Raw genomic sequence first — 11,571 nt, forward strand, 5'->3', positions numbered from 1 at the left:
ATATAGAATAGAAATAAATATTCCGAAAACCCAAGTAATACTATTCAGCAGATTAAGTAAACTGAAAAAAAAGATCTACCAAAGTTATACATGAATGGATCACTTTTACAGACTGCTTCTTCTGCTAAATTTTTAGGATTAACTTACGATACCAAATTAACGTGGATACAGCATATTAACAATATCCTGACTAGAATCTGGAAAAAGAGCAAATTATGCAAGAAGTCTTTCAAGTAAAAATCAAAGTACACCATCTGATAATATAACAAAAATCTACAAAACATACATTAGACCTGTAATAGAATACGCATGTCCTGCCTGGATAAACGTAACACAAAAACAATTACACAAATTACAAAAAATACAAAATTCAATCTTAACTTCAGCCCATGAAGTACTACGTGGTACTTCATCCACATTCATGCACAAGTATGCAAACATAGAAACAATATCTATAAGACTCTTGCATGATGCACTAAATTATTTTAATAAAAATTGGCATAAAAATGATTTAATGTGTGATCTTGACAGATAATACGTACATGATGAACATAGTTCTAAGTACATCTCTCCTATGAATATATACTCTTCAAAACAAGAAACGCAAAAGGGATATTTTTTTTATTTTAAAGAGAAATATATGTAATAACGTTACAAGCTCAGAGTATGTGATATTACACGTGTTAAAGCACTGATTATCAGACCAAAATGACAATAAAAGTTGTGCACTTTGAAAACAGAGGAAAATCGGATTTTTCGCCAAAACGCATGCGTGTCCAATAAATTTGTTTGAGAGATATGCATGTTCTGCAAGTGCAACATGTGCAAAATCCCTATAAAAGTGACGGGTTCTCGGTTTCCATAGCTCAGTGTTAAGCCACCGACACGCAATACAGTTACGCCAAGACTGACTGAAGCACAACGCAACAACGCCATTGGTCGCTTGGAAGCAGGCGAATCTCGATCATATGTTGCCAGAGCTGTGAATGTCCACCCAAGCACCATCACAAGGCTATGGATCAACTCGTGACCGTCCACGATCTGGCAGACCTCGTGTGACCACGCCCGCACAAGATCGCTACATTCGGTTACGTCACCTTCGGGATAGGACCACCACTGCGACGTCTACTGCCTCAACCATACCAGGGCTGCGTAGGATTTCCGATCAGACCGTACGCAACCGTCTACGAGATGCAGGAATCCGACCTCGACTTCCAGTCAGAGGCGTCATCCTCACCCAGCAACATTGTCAAGCACGGCTGCAGTGGACTCGGGCACATCGGGTATGGCCTCATCGACGATGGAGGCATGTCTGGTTCAGCGATGAATCACGTTTTATGCTTCGTAGGCAGGATGGAAGGACCCGTGTTTACCGTCGCCGAGGTGAACGTTTTGCAGCAAACTGTGTGCAGGATGTTGACAGATATGGTGGTGGCAGCATCATGATGTGGGCTGCCATCGCCTACAATGCCAGAACAGACCTTTTGCACATTCGAGGGAATCTTACAGCTCGACGAGATTCTTAGGCCCCATGTGCAACCCATCATAGTGAACGTCAACGCCGTGTTTCAACATGACAACGCCCGTCCTCACACAGCCAAACTCACCACTGTCTTCTCGAGACACCACAACATCAACGTTCTTCCCTGGTCCTCCAGATCACTAAATTTAAACCCCATCGAACATTTTTGGGACGAGTTGGACCGACGTCTGCGACGGCGACAACCTCAACCGCAGACTCTACCTCAACTTGCAGCAACTTTGCGGGCTGAGTGGACAGCCATTCCACAGGATGTGATTCGTCATCTCATCGCTTCCATGGGCAGGAGATGCCAAGCAGTTATTGATGCTCACGGAGGGCATACTCGTTATTGACGTTGAGTGACGTTAAACTTCATCTAGTGAGCGTGGACTTCGCCTTTATAGACTTTAGATGTTCAGCAGTGAATGTGCAAAGTTTCACACATGTCATACAGAACTACCCGGAATATTGTTTGTTTGTTTGTTTGTTCTTGAATTTCGCACAAAGCTACTCGAGGGCTATCTGTGCTAGTTGTCCCTAATGTTGCAGTGTGAGACTAGAGGGAAGGCAGCTAGTCATCACCACCCACCGCCAACTCTTGGGCTACTCTTTTACCAACGAATAGTGGGATTGACCGTCACATTATAACGCTCCCACGGCTGAAAGGGCGAGCATGTTTGGCGCGACGGGGATGCGAACCCGCGACCCTCGGATTAAGAGTCGCACGCCTTAACGCGCTTGGCCATGCCAGCCCACTACCCGGAATAAACTTGTTAACAATTTGTCTCATATTTTGCCTTTTGCGTTTCTTTTTTTGAAGAGTATACATTTAAGAAATATAAATCAAGCTGGCCACTATGCACTAGACGCTTAAAACTAGTATTATTTTTTATGTTTATTTTTTATTTCATTTATTATTATTATTATTTTATTTTTCCGATAAATATATATGGAAAAATAAAAAACAATAAAGGTGAAAAAATAAATAAAAATGGAATAAAGGAGGAAAGAAATAATAAATAGAAAAAATAGGAAAGAAAAAGGGGCAAATCAAGACAATACATGGACATTGCCCTGAAAAGGGCCGGAGTACTGTGGGATCAGGGGCGTAGATTTTTTACACCCGATGGGAGGGATGATTTTTTTCAATCACTTATGTGGACTGTTCAATTTGCAAATTGGTTATCTCTGATTACGTGAACCTTAAAAGCTGTAAACATGCAGTCACAGAGTAATCTTGTTGCCATGATACTTGCATGTATACTTAGGACTACTGACTGATACTTACGAACTATCGCTTAGATCGAAAAGCTTAGAAGCACGACTATATTAAAGATGTACATTTCGGCTACTGAAAAAGCCTACATTTAGTCCTAATTATGTAATTCGATTGGTAAGAACACGAGAATCAAAGAACAAACACACAATTTGTAGGCCTGTGATGCAATAAAACAATTCAACAGACCAAACTATAGGGGGGGATAATTGTATGCACCATGCCCCCCACCTAAAATGAAGGGGGTGTATACTCTCATCCCCCCCTCAGGATCTACGCCCATGTGTGGGATACTCTGGCCCAAAAGCACTACAACAACAACATAATAATAGTCGACATGAAAGCTAGGGATGGAGGAAGAGGTCTTGTGCACCTGACCCTCCTGGATATTTAAAAATTCAACATACCCAAATACCCACAAAGAAAAAGCAAGCTAAACAGTGCAATGTGCAACATCCTAAGTGTGAAGTTCATATGCCACTGTACTAGATTTATTGGAAATGGTGTAAGGCCAAAAGGTAGTGGAATCATTTAAATTATTATCGCTCTTGCTCTGATTTCATATGATATCATGCTTCATTTTATGAAACATATCTATGTCAGAAAATACATGTGTCGTGACTGCCACAGTTAAAAAGAATTTAAATGTGTTAAAAGGAATTCCAAATTACGTTTGGTCAAATATTTTGGAATATACTTTTAAATAGGGTTTATTTGGATTATTATATTTTCTATTAATCTAAGTGGTGACATAAAATCGATTTTTGTTTTTACCACATAAAATGTTCATCATTCTTTTCTGTTTTCTTTTTTTTTTACAATTAACAGCGATGTAGACTATTTTTTTCAATAAATCTGTTGATAAACCTGTTATTTATTATATTAATATAAACGTTGTGAAAAAGTATATTCAGCTTGTTGCCCGTTTAAAAGATCAATATATCAACAATGTATTACCAAGCTAAGAGCTGTAACAACTATTCGGCAGGTTTGAACTGACACACCAAAAAGAAGGATTCAGTGCAAAGTTTTGAAACAGGGTACAGAGAGTCTTTAAGTCCAACAACATCAAAGGAACAATGAAGAGACAATTACACATTATAAAAACACGAATTACTTCATATTAGAAGTAAAATGGAGTACAAATACTCCACTTGTCCCAAATACAATAATAAACCATTTATGTAAAAAATCCAGTCCACATTTTTATTGATGAAAAGTTTTGCATTATGTTGATTGATGCTGGTTTTACAACCAGTATCGTTTAACCCGATCTAGTAATGGAAGGTGGAAAATTGACTCTAACAATGATGAAAAGAAATAGATTGATGCAAATAACAAGTGGACATGAAGTTCTAGCAAGAAGAAAAACTGTAAGTTATATTTACCGTAGGCAGCTATTGATGCGGAGTAACTAATATCCACGAAGAATTACATTAGGAACTAGCTTCATTTGGAAACATAGATACAAAATTAAGCTAAGCTCTAAATAGCTTCACAATTTTACTCTACATAATAATTACTATACCAGCGCTTTAACGTCCAGTGATAACAAAGACGGAACTCTCTGTATCACCAAGAACTGATATACTTATACCAATTCTTATTAGGAATAAATTTACATCCAGTAACTGGGGCATAGTAGAAGCAAACATTCAAGCAGGTTCTGAGGAGAATTTTCTTGGATGAGAAAAATAAAAGTGTCGTCATTAGAGCCAGGAAAATAAAATATGCAAAATTTTTGTAAAGTGAGGATGGAGCATTCAAGATATCAAGCTGTACAGATCGTACTTCTGCATCAGAGAACATCATATGATGTCACCTTTGAAGTAAGATCTAGGAAGTCTGATATCAAATTCTCATTGTTATTAAGGAGAAAATTTAAATTATTATTGTACCTCTTATACTCACACCCAAAAGATAGTCACTCAACAGAGTCGTACATAGAATATGCAGAAAGACTAAGAAACACTACTGATAGTATACATTACTACCTGGGAAAGAAACCTGGTAGTAAAATGAAAAGTTGGTATGATGTTCATGTTATAAGACTGGACTTCATAGAAGTGGTATTATATTATTGTAGAATTCCCACCACAAGAAGGACAAACTTCAAAGTTAAGCTGGTGTTGGAAAGAGATATAGTTTGAAGGAATAAGTGATTTTGTTAAGACAATGCCAAAGGACAGTTAGTTAGAGCCACAGATCATCCACCATGATAATCTTTAGAAGCACGTCAGTGAGAAAATGGCCAACTGAATAATTTCATAGGAGCAGGGTTCAATTGAGATAATTTTCAAAGGATAATCAAGGATGGATCAAAGCTGGATTTTCTCAACCACCTATGTTGAGGGAGTTCCACCCACCCTAAGTGACAGGACAACATGTGACAGTCAAGTACAAGAGATAGTTCCATTTGCGTACTGCAATTGTCAGAGAAGAAAAGCATCAAAATACTTAGAGAATAGACCATTTATTTTTTTTGTAGCATGATTGTTTAAGTGACTTCACAAACCGGTGAAGGAACAGTGTGATAGGCTGTATTTCCGATGTTATAACCTAGTTGTTTACTACAGGGGACTACTAACCTTGATGATTAAATTATTAAGAAATATCTCAAGACAAGTATATATTATTTATATTCAACAAGTTAGCGAAGTTATTGAAAATTTATTGAAGTATTTAATGAATGAATCAGTTCAGCATCAGTGAAGTTTTTAGGTATTATTCAGGGAGAGTTGTGACGTATGTTATTCAAGTTAGTTTCTCGGTTTATTATTATTTTTATTAATCAATTTGCTTGATGAATAAATTTGTAAGTTAAGCATGTGTACCACAGGTTATATTAAAATCTTATGTGTGCAGTTAGGTCTACATTTAAGTGTGAGTGTTATTTTGAAATCAAGTCTACATATGGTAGCAAACATTTACTGAAAAATAAATTAATCATAATCATTATATAGACGGGACATGACATTATTTCTATTATATAATCTAAAGAATCCACCTGCTGGTATAATACTTTCAACAATAACCACAAAGTTTAAGAAAATGGATTAGAAAGTTATATAGATAGGGAACTTTAAAGCAAATATCTTAGTGTTTATAGTAGGAAATCATCTTTCAATGTCTGTTAAAAATTAATTGAAAAGTCTTACATCAAAGCTATGTTTCAAGCCATTAACGGGTACCTTGAAGTTTATTAAACAAAACTTAACGAATATTGCTAGAAACTTGTCTAGTACCATATACTTGAATGAAATGTTGCTGAAACCTTAAAAGCTGAACTTATTTAATAGATGAGCCTACTTCTAGAGTCACAAACTAAATAATTGACAGTGTGTAATATTACTTCAATGATGACTTTGAAATTTATTCAGATGTTGTAGAACTTATTGGCTATCCAAGTAGATATACAATATCTTTATTTAATTAGTAATGAGAACCTGGTTTGAGTTTAATAGTGCTATTAAAAATATTAATATGAGAGATATGTGTAACCATATATATTTTAATGCTAACTGACAGAGGCATTTAAAGAAATGTCAGCCATTTTCAGACTAAAAATTCATAACATTCTGGAATCCTTGTCAGTGTATATGGTTGTCAGTGAAGTAATCTATTCAGATTACTTTACAATGGCTGTTTCAGGTTGTTTGTTGCTAAAGGTTTTGCCTATACCAATTGATTTCATTGTTGTTTTCCAGTTCCAAAATCTGCACATGAAAGTTTTTCTCGAATTGATATGTTTATTTTGAAAATTTGCATTTGTGTTTACTATTTTCTCTCTGAAGGTGATGCTCAATTATTTCAATGATTACGTTTATAGACGTAGATTAATCAAAACATTCATTACCAAATATATTTATATTCTATAAATGAGAGGTATATTAAAACAGTTAATGAGAATATGAATATTGATGAAAGCAAGGAAAGTGTGTAATTGCTTCTGAAAAAAAATCGAGATACCTTATTAGCGTTCATGTGATATATATAAACTTACTGCTGTAACACTGTTGTTTTATTGGTAGATTGTTTAAAATTTTCCAATAAAATTAAATCAAGTTTCAGGTAACATAATCATCAATGAATTAGTTTTTTCATCTTTTTACGTTTCTGCAAGTTTGAACACTATATATTGTTGTAAATTGTTTTAGAACTATGTTAGTAACGTAAAACAAATCAATAAAATTGGGCATAGTAAGTTGATATGTATGATACTTAACGTAGATCCAAATATGTAAACGTATTCTCAGTCTCACTCGGCAAGTTTGCTTGCTTATTTATTAACTTCTTGGTCAGCTATAGTTAGTATACTATTTGTTTCGGAAGCTATAATTGTTATTAATACTTACTAATCGAAAAACTACATAATTTGACCAGGAACGTTGATGAATTTCGAACATTACAAACCGTTCAACTTCAGTGAATTACTTCGGACGTTATTATTTCCAGGAAGGCATTAAACATCTTCACTGGGAAAAGTTTAACCGGCTTGGGGCCAGCCAAGAAAAGACAGTGTTAACTTAGGCGAGGCGTAATAATATCAGCTCAGAATTAATTTGCTCGTCGTAGACTCGTAGACCTAGAACTTAATATTTTATTAATGGTCTTTTATACAAATATAAAAGAAAATTATATCACTCTTGTTGGCAAATGTCATAAATTTAATATCAACATTTAATCAATTTCTAAATTATTAAATTATCGGGGTATCTGAAATAGTAATCCGTAACGTACCTAACATAATAAATCGGAGGCTAGTCCGGAGTAAAGTATAATATGTAACAATCAAATCTTAAAACAAATTATTCAAATATGAACCGCGAAGAAATCGCAAATATGTACTCATCAGCTGGAGAAATGTGCATAGAAGGCATATGTGGGAAATAAAACAGCATTTCGGATTGATATACTCCGTTGACACTCAACATTTAGAGCAAAGAAACTTAAAGAATTTTTGAATAAGTTTTTTTTTTTTCAAACTAGTGAACTGACAAAGATTGAAGATCAGAGCTTTTCCTACGGGTATTTTTTAGCAACTGTACAATTATACTTATTGCACTACATGTATACAGGCACAGTAACAAATGATTCACAAATATAAAGCTATTTAATTAAATACATTTACTTACCAAATCTGGAACGGAATTTTATAATCGTAAATATGTTTTTTTATTTTAATATTTACCCACATTAACGTACTTATATAGGTAAATTTTCAACTGTACAAATATTTTTACTCGAGCACAATTTTTGATCAACTCAAATTAGGAAAACCCCTGTTGGAAAGCTGAAAGTTTAGTGGCACAATGATACTTGTTTGCAACGTAAACGCCGTCATTGTTACTTTTTTTGATTACTTATACTACTAATAATATATCCTTTTTATATGTTTTCGTATTGTGGTTTTGCAATTTCCCTTCCCCAGTGAAGGTAATAAATTTTTGTTTTCTGACTCTGTAGTTACATAATGAAAGAAGTAAAAATAGGTTAGCAGCTTCAAAATTAAAAGCAACCTCTCAATCTCATTATGGATAAAAACGATAAAAATACTAGTAGTAAGTAATACATACCCTTCGGTGAGATGAAGAAAAGGAACAAATGCGTTTATGTGAGTACCACCACCACCTTTGAGTGACCAACATCACCATGTTTTCGGAGCCTAAATAAAATAATTTTGGTATATTTTTATTTATTAATTTGTAATTCCGTGAATACATGTGGTGTTATTTTTTTTTACTAATAGTTATTTTTAATTGAAACTTTGTGTCAATGCAAAGTAGAACTTGGGGTTTTGTGCATGTAATTATGTAATCACAAATGTAGTAAATACTTATTGTGCTACATTTTTATACTACGAGAATAAATTGTTCTTCGTAATGAATCAACATACTTTTATTTAAAAGCTTTATTTTATTGCCAGTAAAAGTGTGTTTGCTACATACATGTTCAATCTTGAAACTAAAGCGAAAAATACTTGGAGAGTACTAGTAGGTTGTGTGCTAGTACTGCTAGTGGCATTACTGCTTTGTTATTTTATCACTTTCTAATTCATATTTTAATTATGAAATTTAATCAAACGGATTTCACTAGTAGTAAAACACCGTAGCGTCTTCAGAATTGATTATAAGGATGTTTATTCACATAACATTTAAAAAAATCTCGACCGGAAACTAGTAGCTGTAGGCTTGGAACGTGATTACTAATAAGCAATATCAATTAATCCACTGATGTTTTTAAGGCTATCGCTGTTCGTATATTAGAGGTTTTCCATCAGGAGCCAATAATTCTGTTTTGAAGTTTTAAAGGTGTAAATATTATTTTAGTGTTTTGATTTTATGACATGCGAGACAAAATTAGTTTAATATTAACGACTTCTACTCACTTGACCTTATATAAATGGTTGTCACTGACGTATGAGTTGCAAATATGAAACTGAAATATTACATACAAGGTAAAATTAGGACCGTAATTTTTAACGTTGCTTACATTCAGAGGTATTATATTACATTTTAAATGTGTATTGCCTGTACTAGTAATATATAAGAGAATAATCTTTGTAAGATGTAATGTAATTATTATTACATTTATAAGAAACCAAAAACGACTTATTATAGAATTTACTTATTTAGGCCTAAGGTACGTTATTTTCCACTGTGTATTTTATTTTTATACTTAATTTATACAATGTAGGTAACAGTTGTTTTAAGTGCACTTAAAATAATGAGGTGTAGTTTCTGATCTGTAGTTATGAACTAGTGGTACTAATATATTATTTATGTTAAGTATAGGATGTTGGAATCTTAAAATTATAAACATTTGAAATAATTTAAATATTACATTTTGATAAAATTTAAGGACAAGGGGCTTATTGGTCTATCAAGACTGTACCATCCACTAAGATTTTAAAAATACTAATAAAGACATCTTCAAAGCCAGTCTATCATTTAAATATTTATTAAGCTTTCCCATAAACATCCTTAGGTTTACTATACCCACTTTATAAGAAGGCATTTATTCCAAAGGTCAACCACTTTGTTAGAAAAATAAAACTGACTTAGCTGCAGATAACTCTTATCCTGCAAAATATACATGTGTTCCTTTGTTTTTACATTATGGCCATTAAGTATGAGAATAAATGCACTTTCACGGAGCTCTTGAAACTATTCTGTTTTATGAGTAAATAAAAACAAAATTAAGAGTAACAAATATCTATTAGTTTTCAAGTTTATATGTTATGCTGTGTTGTAGCCTACAGGGTGAATTTTTCCTCTCATTATTCATGGCAAGTACACATTTTACTGATGTCACTACAGTGCAAACTGCAATGTTAAGTATCCCTTACATGGTGTCATTTTAGTTTCTACTGACATACAGATTGACAACACACAACTTTATAGTGGTGTTAGAGTTTAAAAGAGGTGATTGCTTCAGGTGGCCTTTGGCTCCCTTCAGAGAAAATAATCAATCAACTATAAGAATTTCTTTAACACTGTTAAATGCTGCAGTTTAATTCTCTTCAATTCATTTTTTTTCAAGAGAAAACAATTTCAGATATCTTAACCTGTTAGGCCAGGCATGGCCTGGTGGTTAGGGCACTTGATTCACAGTCTGAGGGTTGTGTTCAAGTCCTGACCCTGAACATGTTTGCCTTTTCAACCATAGGGGCATTCTAAGGTGAAGATCAATCTCACTATTCATTAGTAAAGAGTAGCCCAAGAGTTGGTGTTGAATGGTTTTGACTAGTTATCAACTGTCTAGTTTATTACTTCAAAATTAGAGACATCTAGTGCATATGACATTCAGGTATCTTTGCTTAAAATTCAAAATCAAACAAACTTAACCTCTCTTCATATAACAACTTTTCCATCTTGAGTATCATTGTAGTAGCTAACCTCAGAACCCTTTCTAACAGTTCAATACTCTTCTTAAAGGAAGAAACCCAAGAATTAATATAGCATTCAATATTAGGCATAATCAATGACTTATTTAATGAAATTGTAATCTTTATAGATTTAAATTCCATATTTCTGTAAATATAACGTAAATATAACATGTTTAACATTATACAAGTTGCATATTCAAGGTATGGTCAGCTCAATTTCTTGGTAATGCTGTACATTATTTTAAAACTGTATAGATGTGCATTTGTTGTAGTAAGTAAAAGAAAAGTAAAGACATCACAGATTATTATGATAAGAAACATAGGCTTGGTTTTTCTTATTTGTCATGAGCTACCAATAATGGGTTGGGTTCCTTGAAATCAGTATAATAAGGTACATGGACCTCCCTTGAACTTAGAGATTAAACAGTTTTAGGAATACACAGTTTATTTGTTACAGGGAAGCTATCAAAAATACACAAGTCCAAGAGAGGTCCATCTTAACCTGCACTTTGATCAACTGTTGTTACTGGGTTGTACTAGCTTCTGAGAATTCTACTCCTCAAAAGTAATCCTGGATGCATGTTCACCAGGGTGAGATAAACTGAACCTATATCACAGTGAAAAGTATCAAACATACTTAATAATTCAGTTTTATTGCAGTTTTTCAGCATAACGTAGAAAATGTCATGTGCATTGAGAGGGCAGGGCAGAGCAGAGACCTGGAGGAGTGAAAAATAAAAATTTCACAAGATTCTGAAAGTTACAGGTGGCTTAATTTGTACTGGTTATGGGTTTGGAATTAGTTGTACTTTAAAAATGCATTATTAGATGATAAAAGTTTTAGGAATCATTTGGTTTCCCTGTGTAATGTCATTTTGACCTACT

The 11,571-nt window shown here is 33.9% G+C and overlaps 1 protein-coding gene across 10 annotated transcripts in view; it reads left to right on the forward strand.

The window, feature by feature from the left end:
* The first annotated feature begins 8,094 nt into the window (after nucleotides 1–8,094).
* The window catches only part of LOC143250516 (uncharacterized), a 71,164-nt gene continuing 67,687 nt past the window's right edge, over nucleotides 8,095–11,571 (forward strand). For 2 of the 10 annotated variants that reach the window (XM_076501166.1, XM_076501174.1), the window contains exon 1: nucleotides 8,095–8,481. The gene's annotated coding sequence lies outside the window, so the exon portion shown is untranslated. Of the gene's footprint in view, nucleotides 8,482–8,968; nucleotides 9,110–9,146; nucleotides 9,256–11,255; nucleotides 11,278–11,571 lie in introns of those variants that run through there. The other 8 variants (XM_076501167.1, XM_076501168.1, XM_076501169.1 and 5 more) reach the window with 7 other exon arrangements.

This window comes from Tachypleus tridentatus, chromosome 5, assembly GCF_004210375.1.
Source record: "Tachypleus tridentatus isolate NWPU-2018 chromosome 5, ASM421037v1, whole genome shotgun sequence".
In the NCBI taxonomy this organism is placed as follows: domain Eukaryota; kingdom Metazoa; phylum Arthropoda; class Merostomata; order Xiphosura; family Limulidae; genus Tachypleus; species Tachypleus tridentatus.